This window comes from Dermacentor silvarum, chromosome 4 (genome assembly GCF_013339745.2).
Source record: "Dermacentor silvarum isolate Dsil-2018 chromosome 4, BIME_Dsil_1.4, whole genome shotgun sequence".
In the NCBI taxonomy this organism is placed as follows: domain Eukaryota; kingdom Metazoa; phylum Arthropoda; class Arachnida; order Ixodida; family Ixodidae; genus Dermacentor; species Dermacentor silvarum.
The window spans coordinates 121,863,857-121,881,910 of NC_051157.2; positions in this window are offsets into that span (position 1 = coordinate 121,863,857).

Here is an 18,054-nt window from a genome sequence, read left to right on the forward strand (position 1 = left end):
CCATGGTGCATCAGGTTGCCCAGCTTGGTTCGCAAAGCGACAGACAAAGACCGGTGTATCGTTGAAGGAGCGGACATTCTGAGCTGATGTAAACCAGTAAATTCTAATCACACGGTTTAGAACGTGTTATCGTTAATGGCGGAACAATCTTTGTGCGTTCTCACACCTGTTAAAGAATCGGGATTTGTGTTCTTAAACATATTTTCAACGAAAAAGCAAACATAGCTTTAAGTTGCGTTCTGAAAGCCACCCTGGTGTTTCATGCTAAAACATATGCTTAGAAGGAAGGAAGTTGTGCGAAAATATGAACTTCACCTGTCTGGCAGCTGCCATAGGTAGCAGTAAGAGAGACAGCCTTAGGGTTTGCTTTCGTGCAAGGACTCACAAACCAGAATGGCCTTTCAGAATCATAGCTTCTGAGAATGATCTCTAGGAAGAAGCCACTATCCCATTTCTTGCAAGTAAATATAAACCGGCTTCTTTGCAAAAAATTATTTTGCACCGAAAAATCTGATAAGTTGTAAAATTCTTAAGAGCCCTGTCTTCGCGTAGGACTGGTGCTTTTTAATACACGTGCAGGATCTTTACTATTCGCTTCCACAAGATCGTGCATTGGGTGCATAGAATCAGCCATTGATGAGTTCTAGGTAGATAATGCTTGGAGGGAATACATTACTTTAATTTGAGTGGCACTGGAATGCCCACCGTAGTTGGATGAGATGAATCTGGCGGCTCTGTTTTGTACGGCTTCTAACATTGAAAGAGGTAACCTTTATGAGATAACCAAAATTGACGAGGCGATTTCAGGCTGCCGACGAACTAAGGTAACATAAGCTAATTTGCGTATGCTACCAGGTGCATGACTTAGGTTGAGACGTTAATAACCTAATTTCTGGGATGCCGTAGCACATATGCTCATGATATGGGGTTTTCATGAAAGATTAGACGTGAGATTTTAGCCCAAGTACTTATTGACTACGCCCGAGCCACTAGAGAAATGTTTGTGTAGGAAAACTTAGAATTTGAGTGTTTAAAAGAAAATTAGACTATTTTGCACTTTGACGAGTTGAGGGTCATTAGCCAAATATAACACCAGGAATAGACTACGCTAGGGTTGTTTTGAAGCCAGATGTGGTCATCAGAAATTTTAATAGCTCTATATATAATGCAATCGTGGGCAAAAAGTCGCATGCAGGAGGTAATGTTAGTGGGTAATTCATTGATGTAAATTACAAAAATGCATAGGACCCAAAACACTACTTTGTGGTACACCAGAGGTCACATCAGAAAGGTAAGAAGAAGAAGAATTTACTACTGTTAGCTGCCTACGTAGTGTCAAGAAATTTCGAAGCCAAGATAGCCTTTGTGAGTCAAGTCCGAGAGCAGATAATTTTGAAATGGTGTGGCTGTGTTGAAATGCCGTGTTGAAATTACTGTGGAAGTTACCACCGGTAACCGCAATAGCCACCCTAACCGTGGTAACATGGCGACGCCCATACAGCGCCGACCACTCGCTTCAATTCGAATTCGCGCTTGTTTCTGGGTCTTCGCCCTGTCAGCAAGAAACAAACGGCAAAATACGTCATAGCTAAGTCTCATATCCAGCTGAGGTCAGATAATTAGTTATGTTTTGTTGTAATTATTGAGATTGGCTGTTTGTTTTCACGCTGCTAGGACTACACTACAGACACGACACCGAGCGGTAACACTGGTTTGATTTGTAGTCAGCAGATGGCGTCACAGCATTCGCATTGGCGATGCGTTGACGATGCGGAATGCTATAAAAGCCTAATTTTTCACTGCATCATTCATTTATTACCCCGCTCTATCATGGTACGTGATGACGGTAGGTAGCGAGCAAACGCTAAGTAGACGCCGAGCAGACGCTGTGGTGCAGGTGAACATTTGCAAGGGCATTAGCCCGTACTACATGCCAAGGAGGCTGAAAGGTAACTGGAGGGAAAGTGTACAGGTAAAGCGAAGCCCCGCTGTCGCATGCATGTAAACGCAGCTTATGGTTACGGCGTAAAAAACATTTTTGTGCGTCAATTCATCAACCAACCATGTAGCATGCAACAGGATGGCAAGCAGACGCTGAGCAGACCACGCGGCGTGAATCAGAAGATCTTGAGGGGAATTTGGCCTTCCTATTGGCTAAGAATTCGTGTAGCTGACACAGTTTTGCAATGAGCTTGTGAGAGCTTTATAGGTGACCTGTTTTTAGCCAACTTTCACAAAGCACTTTGCAGCCGCGTTTTGCATAGTTCTGTCGTAAAAGGTTTTAGGTTCGTTGAACATTCTGCGATTTGATTTGTAGTCAGCAGATGGCGTCACAGCATTCGAATTGGTGATGCGTTGACGATGCGCAATGCTATAAAAGCCTAATTTTTCACGGCATCAATAATTTACTAGCCCGCTCTATCATGGTACGTCATGACGGTAGCGAGCAAACGCCAAGTAGACGCCGAGCAGACGCTGTGGTGCAGGTGAACATTTGCAATGGCATTAGCCCGTACTACTTGCTTGATTCCAAACAAGACACCCTTGGGTCTGAAGCTTCTAACATCCTAATAACTGCACGTGACTGATCTAACCCACATAATAAGCCATGTGCTCCCAGCTTTAGGGAAATTTCGTTTTCTCGCCATTTTGTTTGAGTTTTAGGATAATCACATATATTGGCTATATGAGCCTACAGCCAGCAAAAATACTGTTATTATTTCATTCCGCACACTCCACATTGGTGAAAGAGATGTGCCGAAATTGGGCTTTAAGAATGCTCCGTCTTACCTGCATTCAATGGTGGAAGCTGTACAGCGCCAGTCGCCTGGATTAGGAAAAGCAGATTATCTTGAATGTTGAATCTAGCACATCATTCTTACTGAAATGTTCAAAAACTGACGAAACAGCGGAAATCACGCGCGGAATCTAGTATAAGAAAGCTGTTATGCAATACAAGAACGCGGCGTCTCATAATTTAAATAAAATAGCACAAAGATCGCAAGTATTAGATGATTTCTCGGTCGCCCAAAAACTGTCTTCCTTCTGCAGGCTGAGTCAGTGCGACAGGGATCGTAATCACGAAAACAAATGTTCAAAGAAGCATGGAACTCTTTTTCACGATTGCGTAGAAGCTGTAGTCTACAAGATTCCTTTAAGTTGGGGAAAGGAATAAGTGGGACCGACTGGCCAACACGTCGACGAAAGATGCAGGGAGCATAATAACAACTTAAGAAAGGGCGAAGACAGCGATGTTGCATTACACTGGGATAAGTGTGCATGTCTGCCACTATTCAAAGCAGCCGAAGAAATCAGTAAACTTAAAAACAGGCACGTGTTTGAAATAATAGAAGCCGTAAATTCAAGAGATTAGGCGAGCAGTGTGTTAGCTCAACGTCAGTTTTATTATCTAATAAAAAACTGCTATTGCTCAGACTGAGCTTCAGACGTGGATGACAATGCGTTAGGCTACAGGCATGCGGAGATTGGGTGGGATTCACGAGCATGTGTAAATGGACCGTGGCTCCAAGTAAAGTTGTTTTAAGTTCAGTGCAGCGGTGTCGTCTTTCTTTGGTGGTTGCTTATGCTTTTTGTGGTTTTTTTGTGGTTGCTTATGCTCAGAAAAAAATGAAAGCTTGGCAGTTGCACGAAAATTCTTCGTGTTGCGTGGACTTGTTCATTTTGTCGTCTAATTCAGCTTGGCCGTGCTTTCTGCTGGACTCAGTTTGCTTTCTATTAGGCTCTGCTAGGCTTAAATCGGTCAAAGGGTAGAGTGATCTCCCCGAAAAGGCGTAGATCCCATGTATGATCCCCGGGTCAGGGCGAAATTTTCTTCATGCACAGAGCTTTCTTTCTGAGAAACCGTAATGATTTCCTATGTTAGTTCGTGCTACAATAGGCTGAATGACAATTTCTGCCTTTCAAGAACTGTCCTACACCTCGAGGGCTTCCGCCGAAGATTGACCAAGTATATCGGCAATGCTCTCTCTAATGGAGCGGCATAAAATAACCTGCGCGAGCCTACCCAGTTTTTATATTTTCAAAGGGTAATAAGAAAATAAGAATAACAATGCATAATTAAATATATTCTGTGATTATACTTGGCAATACCATTATGTGATTATGGGGCACGTCTTTTGAGGGACTCTGGAATGATATGACCACCTGGCGCTCTTTAACGTGAACCAAATGCACGGTACATGGGCGTTATCGTAAATCGTCGCCATCGACATGCGGCCTGTGCGGCCGGAATTTGATCCCGCACCCTTGGGCTTAGCAGTGCAACTCCAAGCCACTACGCCCCAACAGTGGGAAAGAAGGAGACAGAAGGCACTGATCGAAGATACTTGTCCTGTCATTGAATGTGTCTTCAATTCGCACCATGTTATCGCTACAGTATTTCTATGAAGTACGATTCAACATATGCTTGTACACACTCATAGGCTATCACAAAGCAGAATAAACGTCATAGTTCACTATTGCGAAGACATAATTACACCTACAAATGAATATATCAAATGCATAATTCTGCAATGAGTGTTCTAACAACGGTATTAGAGAGCGCTTACCATTCCGTTAATGCCTTTATTGCAGGAACTGTGGGTAGCAGCACTGAACAGATAATTATGACAGCCGTTCCCTGGCATTTGCTTTGAACAGTAAAAAGCATATTGTAACATGATAGGCACAAAAATATACCAGGGCTTTATTGGTAGGCTATTATAATCCTCGCCTTTCCATGGACCGCTGCTTCTTTGGGGCTCTGGAGATGCTGCGCTACCCAGTTTATTATAATCTCATGTGCGCTCCTGAGGCCTTGATTTTCAGGTTATATGTCTCCTAGCAGTAGTTTTATAGAATCCAATCCAAATTCGCCTCCCGACTTCAGTAACTCCAGTCAGAGCCTTGCCGTTTGCTGTACTGGTAAAGAAAATAATAAAACTCTTAAGAGGCGTGATAATTACTTCGTAGTGACAATCATCAGCGAGTACATCAGCACTTTTGTGACGAGAACAGTTTGGTGTCCGAACCCAATTATATGCCGCATTTCGATGGAGGCGAAGTGCAAAAACGCTCGTGTGCTTGCGTTGTAGTGCACGTTAAAGACCCCTAGGTGGTCAAAGTTAATCCGGAGCCCTCCACTTTGGCGTGCCTCATAATCAGAAGTGGTGTTTGCACGTAACCCCCCCCCCCCAAAAAAAAAAGTGTGTTTGTATTGGAAAAGGTAACTAGCAAAATCCTGTACTTATTTCTCGTGCAAGAAATGATCACATGTCTTAATAGGCCAGGTAAAGTAGATGAGTGTAATCTGCAACAGGTTATAAAGATACGTTGAATAATAATATAATACAAATAAATATTGTAGCAAAGACGAAAGGAGTGCTTTGGGCAGCTTTTCGCTTCGGAGTTCCAGCTTTAGAGGATATCCCGCAACTCCGCGCCACATATATAGGGAAATTTTAACACTTCTGCAAATTATCAGAAGAAACGGGAGAAACAGAGCTCTTGGCGCTGATCTAGTAGACACCGCTGGTTTATCCATCCAACTTTTAATTACCTTTTTCCAGTGCTTATGTCAGCAGGCCCTTCCTATACAAAATAAAAAACAAGGCGAGCTTGAGTATCGTGCTAGTACAATGGCAACCTGGCAATCAACGACTGCTGCATGATCCTTAATTATGTTTGCAAACATGCACAAACAAAGTCCCTATCGAGTATCTAAAGTTGACTGGCAAACAGCAATGAGCAGACAGGGGAGAGTTACTCAGTGACGATTTATTTTGTGACACTTTTTGTACGGGAAACCACGTGGAACGAAAAACGGCATGCCACTAGCGGAACGGCAATACAATCTATTTTGGTCCACGTTTTGCTAGCAGGGGCACTCAAAATTAAGTGTAGCACGGTATTTGGCACTCATAGTGGGTTCGACACAGTACAGAGCTGCCTCCGACCGAGCAGGTAATGCGCACAGTGCCACCATGCAAATACTAACAACATGCAAATACTAACCATATAACATCAACTTTCCTTACGAACGCTACAGTAATTTGGCCTGAGCAATGGGTGCGTTACCTTATAGATTGCGCTAGCGAATGCGGATACTCACGTGCAGATAGCCATTCACGTCAGCGACACTTTCGCGCGTAAAGTAGACCGTGTTGTTTGCGGTCCTTGTAAAAAAAAAAAAAAAAAAAAAAAAAAAAAAAAAAAAAAAAAAAAAAAAAAAAAACTCGCTGTCCTAGCTCTGCGAAAGCGGATCTCCAGCGAAGCTGTTGAAATCTACCACTACTATTGCTGAGGGGTGTATGTAATGCTCTGAGGCTCTAGAGTAATGGTATTATTGCTATTTTAGAGAAATAGTTGAAATTATATTAATAGTAATTTTGACAGCACGCCGCCGCCCGTAACGGTGCTGCAACAACATTGAAATCAGTTGTTTGGCTAGTTATTTTATATACGAAAGGCAAGCGACGTCACACCCCACGTCGCAAGCTGGCGTCTCCACGGCAGCTTATGCAACAGTAATCTTTACCGGGAAACGTATGTGGAGAGAGCTACGTGCTTTGCATTGCTATCACGAGAGCCTTATGACCAATTATGTGGCTTGGATGCTTGTTTAGAGCTTGTTCTTTATTGAAACGTATGCTGTTCTGTATTTTGCATGCGTGATTCCAAAGAATGGATGCACTGTTCGCTTCACTTTGCTGAGTGTTTATAGCCTCTGCCTTATGGGTATGAGGCATGCTGTTCTGTGTGTTTTTGCGTGGTTCCCCAAAATGTATGGTCTGTTAGCTTGACGTTCCTGAGAGCTTGTAGCCTCTACCTTACGGGTTTATGAGCCACAGGTCTATGCATATTTTTTTATTGGTTACGGGGGTATTAGTCATTGATGATGATCGTTTTCTGTCGACAGACGCGAAAAAAATCCCCGGGACCCTAGCTATATAGAGCTTCGTTGTAAAAGTGAATATCGCACATGGTAACTCAAAGCTGTTCTCCACGAGCAGAAGCAGCCAGGTCTAAGCCAGGTCTAAGACAAAGCTAATGCATTCAACATCTTTCTTCACAAAAAAGAAGCGCGCGCAAGGTGACAATGCGCTCGATTTTCGAAATGAGAACTATGCGGGGACGATAAATGTGGTTGTGCTGCTGAAGAAGCCATAGTCTAGGTTAACCTTACACAACCACCATAGGCGCTATGCATTAAATCATTCTGAGCTCTTTATACAAAGGCATCGGCGCATCGCTAACACTGAGCATGAAACTTGTGATTACATTTCTAGCAAATATAGCTTGGCCATGTGGCTTTGCACCATCATTCCAGCTGAAATCACAACGATTGAGTGTTATAATTAACAAATAAATCGCTAAAGTACTCTTTAAAAGATCCGTCATAAGCAACACTCTCGATACGAGAGAAAAAAGTTTTCTTACCGTGTAATATCCTAAAGAAAAATTTATACCATCGCAGAAAATAAAACGGGTCAAGTGCTATGCCACTGCACCTGCTATTCGGAATGCGACGAGGCGATAGCTAGGAGGAGTACGAGGTCACGTGGCCACGTTCGTCCCATCCAGGGATAGTCAAGAGCGCGGAGCGCTCCCTTTTCCCGGAATGATATTGTGCGTTGTGGCTGCTAGGGCCGTCGTAGGGGCGGTGAAGAGTACAGAGTTAATGAAGCAACAGTTGGACGATTGGTAAAATGACTTAACAAAACAAGCTATCCGCAATGTACAGGTGTCGCCGAAACAACGGAGATGCTTAAGGAAGAAACGTAGGCGACTGTAGCACCTTAAAAACGGTAGCGCATGGCGTCTTGTGAACTTTTATTTGACAGATGTTCTGCGTTGTAGGCTGCGTATGTTTGTCCACAGCAAGCATCGGGTATGCTTGAACGATAATGGATTCACCAGGATGGATTCATTGATGAGGTTTAACGCCCTAAGGCAACTCGCCCGCTGCAAGAAGCCTTTGTGATTGGCGTCTCTGATGAGTAATTAAGACACCCACATGTTCTTTAACAGGAGTGTTTTTGCATTTCGCCTCCATCCAAATGCGGTCGTCGTGGCCAGCATTCGCTCCTGTGATCTTGCTAGCAGTGATACAGTTAAATGACGAAAAAAAGTGAACTAAAATCGTGCGTGCAAGCGCTTTGTGTGCGAATGTGTTAGGTTGTGCGTCTGTGTCAGCGTCTTGTGCGTTTGTTTATTTTTACCTTAATGGTGACTTATTAATGCTTGATAACGTATGTGTTTGCATCTGGGTGCAACATTTGACTAAACTAACGAAGCCGTTTAACGCAAGGCAGCAGTTTCCTCGGGACGGATTTGATGTACTCGAGCACCAAGCACTTAGCTCGTTACTAAGTTTCGAAGAGCGAGATGAGGTCTTGCTGTCATCTATAGGAATACTCTAACGCTATGGTAGCTCACCGAGCGTGGAGCAGAGGTGGAACACCCGACCTCAAATCTGAGGGTCGTAAGTTCGAATCCTACTCCAGTCCACTACATTTTCAGGCATGGAGTGGTGCCTGACACCGGCAAAAAAACAATATATTGCTGATAGCTAGTCGGGCTATATTCAGGTGCAACCAAACTAGGCAGACCCACTAAGCTTCATCAAAGTCACTCCCTCCCTCATGACTCCGACAATTAATCCATGGCCCTCAGTGCCCAGCGGCTGCGGAGCACCTGAACTAGGCGGCGGTCAGACCTGCGACGTGGCAGAGGGTGCTAAGAATCTCTGGGTCCGGACAGGCCACCAATGGAAACTGAACCTGGCAACGTTGAAGACGCCCACCCGCTCGAGTAAGGCTAGCTTAGCAGGACTATTTGAGGAATACTCAGGCATTGCCTGGGATATTATTGGCCTTAGTAAAGTTAGAACTGGTGAGGCTTACACAGTGCTGACTAACGGCCACGTCTTCTGCTACAGAGGTCTTCCAGATAACAGAGAATCCGGGGTAGGACTTCTAGTCCATAACAACATAGCGAGCAATATTTATGAATTCTACAGCATTAATGAGAGGGTAGCAGTCGTCGTAATAAAGCTGACTAGGAGGTACAAAATGAAGGTAGCACAAGCCTACGCCCCAACTTCCAGTCACGATGATGAAGAAACAGAACAGTTTTATAAAGATGTTGAATTAGCAATGAGAAAGGTGCAAACTCAGTATACTGTTGTCAAGGACAACTTCAATGCAAAAGTGGGGAAAAAGCAGGTTGGTGAGCAAGCAATTGGCAACTATGACATCGATTCTAAGAATGCAAGAGGAGAGATGTTGGTCGAATTCGCAGAAAGGAATAGGCTCCAACTAATGAATACATTCTTCAGGAAGCGCAGCAACAGGAAGTGGACCTGGAAAAGCCCTAATGGAGAAAGAAGGAATGAAATAGATTTCATACTCTCTGCCGATCCAAGCATAGTGCAGAATGTAGAAGTGTTAGGTAAGGTAAATTGCAGTGACCATAGGTTAGTAAGGTCTAGGATTTCTCTTATTTTGAAGAGAGAAAGAGTGAAATTAGTCAAGAGGAAACTGGCCAACCTAGACGCAGTAAGCGTAAAAGCAGACCAATTCAGGCTGGCGCTCGGAAACAAATATGCAGCTTTAGAACAAGAAGATGAAGATAACATAGAGGTAATGAATGAAACCGTAACTAGGTTGATCTCAGAAGCAGCAATTGAAGTGGGAGGTAAGGCACCAAGGCAACCAGTAGGGAAGCTCTCCCAAGAAACAAAGGACCTAATAAAGCAACTACAAAACATGAAAGTGTCCAACTCAAGAGATCAGATAGAATTCGCTGAACTTTCAGAACTGATCAACAAGAAGAAAGTAAGGGATATTCAAAATATAACGTGGGAAAGATTGAGGAAGCCGTAAAATATGGACGCAGCATGAAATCAGCAAGAAGACAGCTTGGCATAGGACAAGGCAAGATGTCTGCACTGAAAGATAAGGATGGTAATACCATCAGCAATTTCGATGACATAGTAAAAGCAGCGGAAGAATTTTATACTGACCTGTACAGTGCCCAAAACAGCCAAGCTACTTTCATTCGAAATAGTGATGAACATAATACAGAGGTTCCTTCTATAACTAGCGATGAAGTTAGAAGGGCCATGAAAGACATGACCAGGGAAAAGCTGCTGGAGAAGATGGAATAACAGTCTATTTAATCAAGGATGGAGGAGATATCATGCTTGACAAGCTTGCGTCCCTTTATACGCAATGCCTCACAACTTCAAGTGTACCAGAGAGCCGGAAGAACGCCAACATTATACTTATCCATAAGAAGGGAGATGTTAAAGAATTGAAGAATTACAGACCCATAAGCTTACTTTCAGTATTGTATAAAATATTCAGCAAGATAATTTCCTATAGAATCATAGCAACACTTTACTTCAGCCAACCAAGAGAACAGGCTGGCTTCAGGAAGGGATATTCAACGATGGATCATATCCATGTCATCAATCAGGTAATCAAGAAATTTGCGGAGTACAATCAACATCTCTATATGGATTTCATAGATTATGAAAAGGCATTTGATTCAGTAGAGATGCTAGCAGTCATAGGCATTGCGTAATCAAGGAGTACAGGAGGCATACGTGAATATCTTAGCAAATATCTACAAGGATTCCACAGCTACCTTGGTTCTCCACAAGAAAAGTAGAAAGTTACCTATCAAGAAAGGGGTCAGGCAAGGAGACACGATCTCTCCAGGGCTATTCACTGCATGCTTAGAAGAAGCATTCAAGCTCTTAGACTGGGTCGGCTTAGGAGCGAGGTTCAACGGCGAATATCTGAGCAACCTTCGGTTTGCAGATGACATTGTCCTATTCAGCAACAATGGAGACGAATTACAACAAATGATTGAGGATGTTAATTGAGAAAGTGCAACAATTGGATTGAAGATGAATATGCAGAAGACAAAGATAATGTTTAATAGCCTGGCAAGGAAACAAGATTTCAGGATCGCCAGTCAGCCTCTAGAGTCTGTAAAAGAGTAGGTTTATTTAGGTCAATTACTCATAGGGGACCCTGATCATGAGAAAGAAGTTTACAGAAGAATAAAATTGGGTTGGAGTGCATACGGCAGGCATTGTCAAATCCTGACTGGGAGCTTACCACTGTCGTTGAAAAGAAAACTGCACAATCATTGCATTCTGCCGGTGCTAACATATGGGGCGGAAACTTGGAGGTTAACAAAGAAGCTCGAGAACAATTTAAGGACCGCACAAAGAGCAATGGAACGAAAAAAATCTTAGGAGTAACGTTTAAAGACAGGAAGACAGCGGTGTGGATGATAGAATAAACAGGGATAGCCGATGTTCTAGTTGAGAGTAGGCGGAAGAAATGGAGCTGGGCAGGCCATGTAATGCGTAGGATGGATAACCGGTGGACCATTAGGGTTACAGAATGGATACCAAGAGAAGGGAAGCGCAGTCGAGGACGGCAGAAAACCAGGTGGGGTGATGAAGTTAGGAAAATCGCAGGCGCAAGTTGGAAAACGCTAGCGCAAGACAGGGGTAATTGGAGATCGCAGGGAGAGGCCTTCGTCCTGCAGTGGACATAAATATAGGCTGCTGCTGCTGCTGCTGATTATTATTATTATTATTATTATTATTATTATTATTATTATTATTATTATTATTATTATTATTATTATTATGCTAGCTCACCAAGCGTAACAAGAAGTGGAAAACTTTCACTATGCCTACGTGCAAAAGTGTGGTTATTTTGGTGAAAGGCTTTACGCTCGCAGCTGTGTGTGTTATGTTAAGCAATACGGGAGTGCTTCCAACTGCATTTGTTTGTTTGGTGCCTTCGGCGCGCCTGATTGTATAGTTCGTGTGAACAACACATTTACTAGTGGTGCTGAGGGTCCGCTGGAACTCACACAAGTCAGCAATCGCTAAAACTAGTTGGTTCTTTACCGTCCATCACCTTGGTTCTTTACCGTCCATGACAAAATGGGAATTGAGGTCTAAGAGTTATTTGTTGTCAGCGCTATGTGTGCTTCTCAGACCACGTTGTACTTGCTGGTATTATATCGTACCGCACATCAAGTACCGGATTTTTGGGGTTCTGGTATTGTAAATATGCCACGCGCCATAACGAAACAATACTTGGAGTGCTGCTGTCAACAAAAGCTAGGCGCAAGGAACACGAACGATAAAAAAGGACGTTAAACAAAAAGTAAACAATTTTTGAGTAAATTCCCTGGATGTTTGCGCTGCCTGTGTTGGCATGCGTGCGAAGCGGACGTAAAGAGCACTACACTACACACTACAAAGAATAACACACAAGTCTGCCAGTTATATGTTCTGTGGCTACGAAATGCAGTAGTCGCAAGTACAGTATAATTTTAATACGGTGCCTAATATTGTTATGCGAAAGAAGGATTATGCACTGGAGACTATTTAAAATGTATATTTATAAGAAATAGCTGCAGCGCTGGCCAGTTCAGCGGACAGCTCAACAACAAGGAGCAGTTCGTCTTCTTCGTCGGGGCGCCCGCGCGCATCGTCACCAAGAAACGCACATATTGCATGTAGCAATAATAACGCAAATTGCTCCACTGTCTGTGGAATGTTGGGTAGGCTGAATAAGCTTCTGAAACTGTGAAAGGTTTTTTTTTTCGAAAGTTCGCTTAAAGGACGCATAAAACGTACGTAACTTTCTATTGCACGCAGATGAACAGAAAAGACGACTGGCCAATTTCCCCTAGTTGGTCACGCTATGCTGGTGTTTGCCTGAAGCTAAAGCCCAAGAGGTGTGTTGTTTTCGCCGAGCGGCCTTAAAGGTCCTAGCACTCACAATTAGTCAGACCCTTTGAATCCTATTTTCTCTGGACGTGCGCGTTACGCTTGTCTCTGGCCACGCAGATCTAAACGCGGGATGAATAAAACTTCGTGTTCTCGGGCCAGAGACGCCAAGACACACCAAACACCCGCAATCCGCAGAAGCCCCTATGGGACCCGGAGAGTATGATAAACAAAAAATACCTAAATTTCTTTCATTGTAACCCACTAAAAAGACGCCGGACTCAAATCTCATTGATTTGAAGATAAAGCTAACGTTCTCTCTCTCTTTCATTGTAACAACTGACACGTTGTCCCCATTTGGTCCCCATTTGTGAACTGCCTTGGTTGTTCTTTTTTTATGTTTGTGTTGCTGTGCAGTCCAGCAAGCGTGGATCAAGAGGCTGCACGAAAGAGCACACGTTTCCAGCACCTCAACTGCATTTAATCACGCCATGGACTGTGGAGCCAGGAGGCTCAGCTTACTGAGAGCAAGGAGCTGATCCAGGTTGTAGTACATTGAATTTAAGCGAAAGCTGTCTTGGTCAACAAGCTTTTCTGGCATTGATTATGATTATGTCATCTTTCGCAAGAAGCAACGCAGTGCTCTTTGTTACCAGGGAGCGACCCGATGCCAGTCTTTCACTTTGAGGACACTGACCGAGCCATTGAGAACCCAATTAAGAGGCGCATCTTTTTTCGGAAAAGTGATAGCCATCATACTGCAACTTTTCCAACACGTGTCACAGAACGCCTCATAAATTATTAAGGTAATTCAATGACAAATATGTTTGCTGCTGAAATAAAACTTTTTAAAGAGAGATGGCAGATAATTAAAGAAATTACCGAATCGCAAAGGCGAAGAAGAATGTCACAGAATGTAAATATAGAGAAGCTATTATGAATGGGAAAGTGAAACACGATATTCTAATTGGGGGGTCAAGGTGTCCACCTTCGAGTAACATAGATATTAAGTTTGGAACACTTCCAGCAAATGTGTGTCAAGAAAATCCTTTGAACATTTCAGACAAGGAGAACGGGTGCATTTCAGTACCCATTCTAAACACACTGACTCATGGTCACAAGGTACCATGTGCAACATTTCCATTAGAGTATATGAAAGGAGAAATTGTTAAACATCTTGACGTTGCGTAACCTCGAGTAACAAGAACACAAGTAATCTGTGGTGGTTCTCGGTTCAGCAGCACCATCGTCTAACTCATCGCACGGGTTCTACTTCATAGTCATTTCCGCCGGAGGAAATAAGCGTTTTCAGCTTAGATTTAAACAAGCTGGAATTCCTTCTCGCCTTGAAGGCAATCAGCTTCGGAACAGTCAAGCTTATTTTCCAAACAAATACTGTGAGCAAGTGATGAAAGGAATGCACAAAAATTAATCTAAGAAATAAAATAATTAATTTTATATATTGCTCAATGGCACATTGATAATGTGGCAAGATGCAAACCTAGAAAAAGAACAGGTGCTGGCGCCTTTGGTGTGACGAAGAAATATTTGGAGCAAAGGATTGTGTTCTTTGTATAGAAATGTTCTTTGTCCCATGTACTTAGATTTAGGTGCACGTTAAAGAACCCCAGGTGGTCCAAATTTCCGGAGTCCCCCAATACGGCGTGCCTCATAATCAGATCGTGGTTTTGGCATGTAAAACCACATAATTTATTTTTTTTGTCTCGAAATAGTTGCTATAGCAGACCACACAGTACTAAGAGGCTCAAAAAGCAGTCGGTTTATCTTTTCTTGGCCCATCTTGTCATGCTCCTCAACACAGCACGAGGTCAGTACATAAACAAGCAGCCAACAGGAAGTGGCATCAGAAGCGCACGCGCGCACTTCCGAGATGTCACTGACAGCGGAAGCAAAGTTGAAGGTTTAAGAAAACGAATGAACTGCTTGGAAACGTAATAGGATTTCAGGCTTCGCGCTGCACTTGACGAATGCACCAGCACTGTCAAAGCCGATAGTATGCTGAACAATTTTCAGGTAAAGAAGAAAATCTTCCGTCAGCTAACGCCATCGTCATCACCACATACAATTTTTATTGGAAGAAGCGATTAATTGAGCCCACAGTCGCGAAGTGCCTTGGATGCCGGTTTTATCAGGATTTTAACATAAATAACCCCAGGGTCGAGTGTGAAACTGCCGAAATATTCCACTTCGCAACGCCAAATATTTGTGGCTAATTAGAAAATTACTTCCGTCAAGTACAATAATATTCAAGTTAACAAGAATTCTGTTAGCGCTCACCTCACTTTATTAAATGTTCTCTAAATAAACGATGTGTCCCTTGACGCATCGCTTATTAACAGCGGAGCTGTTTAAGCAGGCCGTAAGTTGTGCCGCATGCCGCGAAACCTCGCCGAGCTTTGACGTCACTGCGTTGACTAGCAACCCCATACCAGCTGTATAACTTAGCCGAGCTGGATGAGAGAGAGCTCAGATAGAGGAAATCAGAGTATAAAAAGCCGGCAGATCCCACGCCCTGTGGGAATCGATGTTATAGGAAGCAATGTGCGGGGAGCCTGCCAAGGGCGCTATAACGTAAAATGATTCCAAACTCCTGACGTCAAATTTACGTAACGACCGACGCAAGTATCGGGCGGTGACCCACAGTGTTGTGTGAACAACCCAATCAAACACTCTCCTCGTTTATAGGAGGTCACCTTTGTTTGCTTTCAAAACCAATACCATTGTCTAAACTCAGCGGTTTTTCTTATCTAATTGGCTGACAAGAGGCGAGGAGCATGCTGTAGTGGAGAGGGTTTCGATGGGGCCGAGCCAGCACAGTGAAAATAGATAACCACATGAAGAGGGTGGTGCCGGCTTCTCCGATTGGTCTGCTTCGCCTTGCTTAGGTTGCGGTGGCTGGTCGAAAATCGCGGCGGCATGCAACGGAAGGATAAGATTGCCACTAAAACGGATCTTCAGCACGGAAGAGTTGGCAGAGCGATGTCGTATGCATACCGAAAGGACTCGATAACGTTTTACTGCCACGCAAAAAGGTTTATCATGTGTAAATAAACACATGCTCACCGGCAGGTGCGAGTAGCGAGGGCCTGAGCGATCGGCGGGCAGCCATCTTATATTCCTTTCGGAACGGGGCAGTCTGTGGCTATTCAGAGAAATTTTTGGTTTTGTTCGGCGTATTAATGCATTTTTTTCGCGTACACGTCACTTTGACGTGGTGAGTTGTCGCGGTTTTGTGAGGTCGCGTGACAGACAGGCGAAGTGGGCGCAGCCAGAAAACATTGGACCAATAGCAGAGGGCTAATGGTGAAAAGGCGTCGAATCAGGAATGATTATTTTTCTTTTGTGCGGTTTAATCATGCATAATCAGCGTGTACACGTTATATCAGATGGGGAGCTATCGTGGTTTTCGAGACGTCGTGTGACAGACAGGCGAAGTTGGGAATGGCCCGAAAATGTTTTGACCAATCGTGGAGGCTGATTGCAGAAATTGGAATCAAAACAGTTTGGAATCATTTTACGTTATAGCACCCCAAGTAAACTAAACGACGATGAGAGCACATGGCACGCATGTCTTGACATTGATGTCATTAGTCCGGAGTCCCTTTAGCTACACCTACGAGGCCTTCGGGCGAAAGCCTTAGTCATACTCGTGACTATGACTTTTATCACCATCCTTAGTGTTTCCTTCACTTAGTACCTACGTCCGAACCCTTTTCACTGCTTTTGAGTGTTAATGTATTTTCGCTGAGTCATTGTCATTCTTGATCAGTCATGGTCATGACTATAACTTCTACCAGCATCCTTTAGTGTTTCCTTCACTTAGTACAAACGTCCGAACCCATTTCAATGGTTTTTGAGTGTTAATCTTTTTTCGCTGAGTCTGTCATTTTTGCTCAGTCGCTGTCATGGATATGACTTCGACCAACAACCTTAGCCTTTTCCTTTACCTAGTACCCCACCGAACCCATTCCAGTGATTTTTGAGTCTTAATGTATTTTCGCTGAGTCATTGTCATTCTTGATCAGTCATGGTCATGACTATAACTTCTACCACCATCCTTTAGTGTTTCCTTCACTTAGTACAAACGTCCGAACCCATTTCAATGGTTTTTGAGTGTTAATGTTTTTTCGCTGAGTCTGTCATTTTTGCTCAGTCACGGTCATGGATATGACTTCGACCAACAACCTTAGCCTTTTTCTTTACCTAGTACCCCACCGAACCCATTCCAGTGATTTTTGAGTCTTAATAATCTTTTGCTGAGTCATTGTCATTTTTGTTGAGTCATGCTCATGAATATGACTTCTACCATCATGCTTTGTGTTTCCTTCACGTAGTACCTTCGTCAGAACCCATTTCAGTGGCTTTTCAGTGTTAATCCTTTTGCGCTGGGTCAGTCATTTTTGCTGAGTCATGCTCATGAATATGATTTCTACCGTCATCATTGAGTGTTTCCTTCACTTAGTGTCCACGTCCGAACCCATTCTAATGGTTTCTGATTGTTAATTTTATTTGCTGAGTCATTGTCAATTTTGCTGAGTCATGCTCATGACTATGACTTCTACCAGCATCCTGTAGTGTTTCCTTCATTTAGCACCCACGTGCGAACCAACTACAGTAGTTTTTGAGTGTGAATCTTTTTCGCTGGGTCATTGTTATGACCTACATGACATGCAAGTCATGACATTTATATCATGACCAATCAGTTATGTTCGTCATACACTCCTGTCATACTATACCAATTTTGGTACCTACCAAGTTAACGAAACGACCATGAGAGCACCAAGACGTAGGCGGCTGTTTCATGATCGACATGACACGCATGTCTTGACTTCATGCCATGACATATGATATATGTTCGTCATATGCTCTTGTCATAGTATGCCAATTTTGGTACATACCAAAACGAAACGACCATGAGAGTGCAAAGTCGTAGGCGGCTAGATAGATAAATAGATACTGTCAAAGTAGCAAATGTTTCTCCAAGAAATGCTTCGCATTTAAAATAGCATCGCGAAGCAGAGAGGATGCGAGGTGGAGATGAGGAGTGAGGCATGTGGTAGTGGGACGCGTAGAGCTGCTGTCGATGCCGATCGCGTTTCCCCGCGCCGAACGCGCCTGGTGCCCGTGACTGCAGCCGATGTCTCTGGTGGTGGCTCGGCAGGTTTCGACCAGAGAACTGAACACTAGTTGCTTCCGAAAGACTGAAGCGAGAGCTATAGGGAAGCTGAAACCAAGCGTCGCAGAAGAGAGCATCCCGAGTGTAG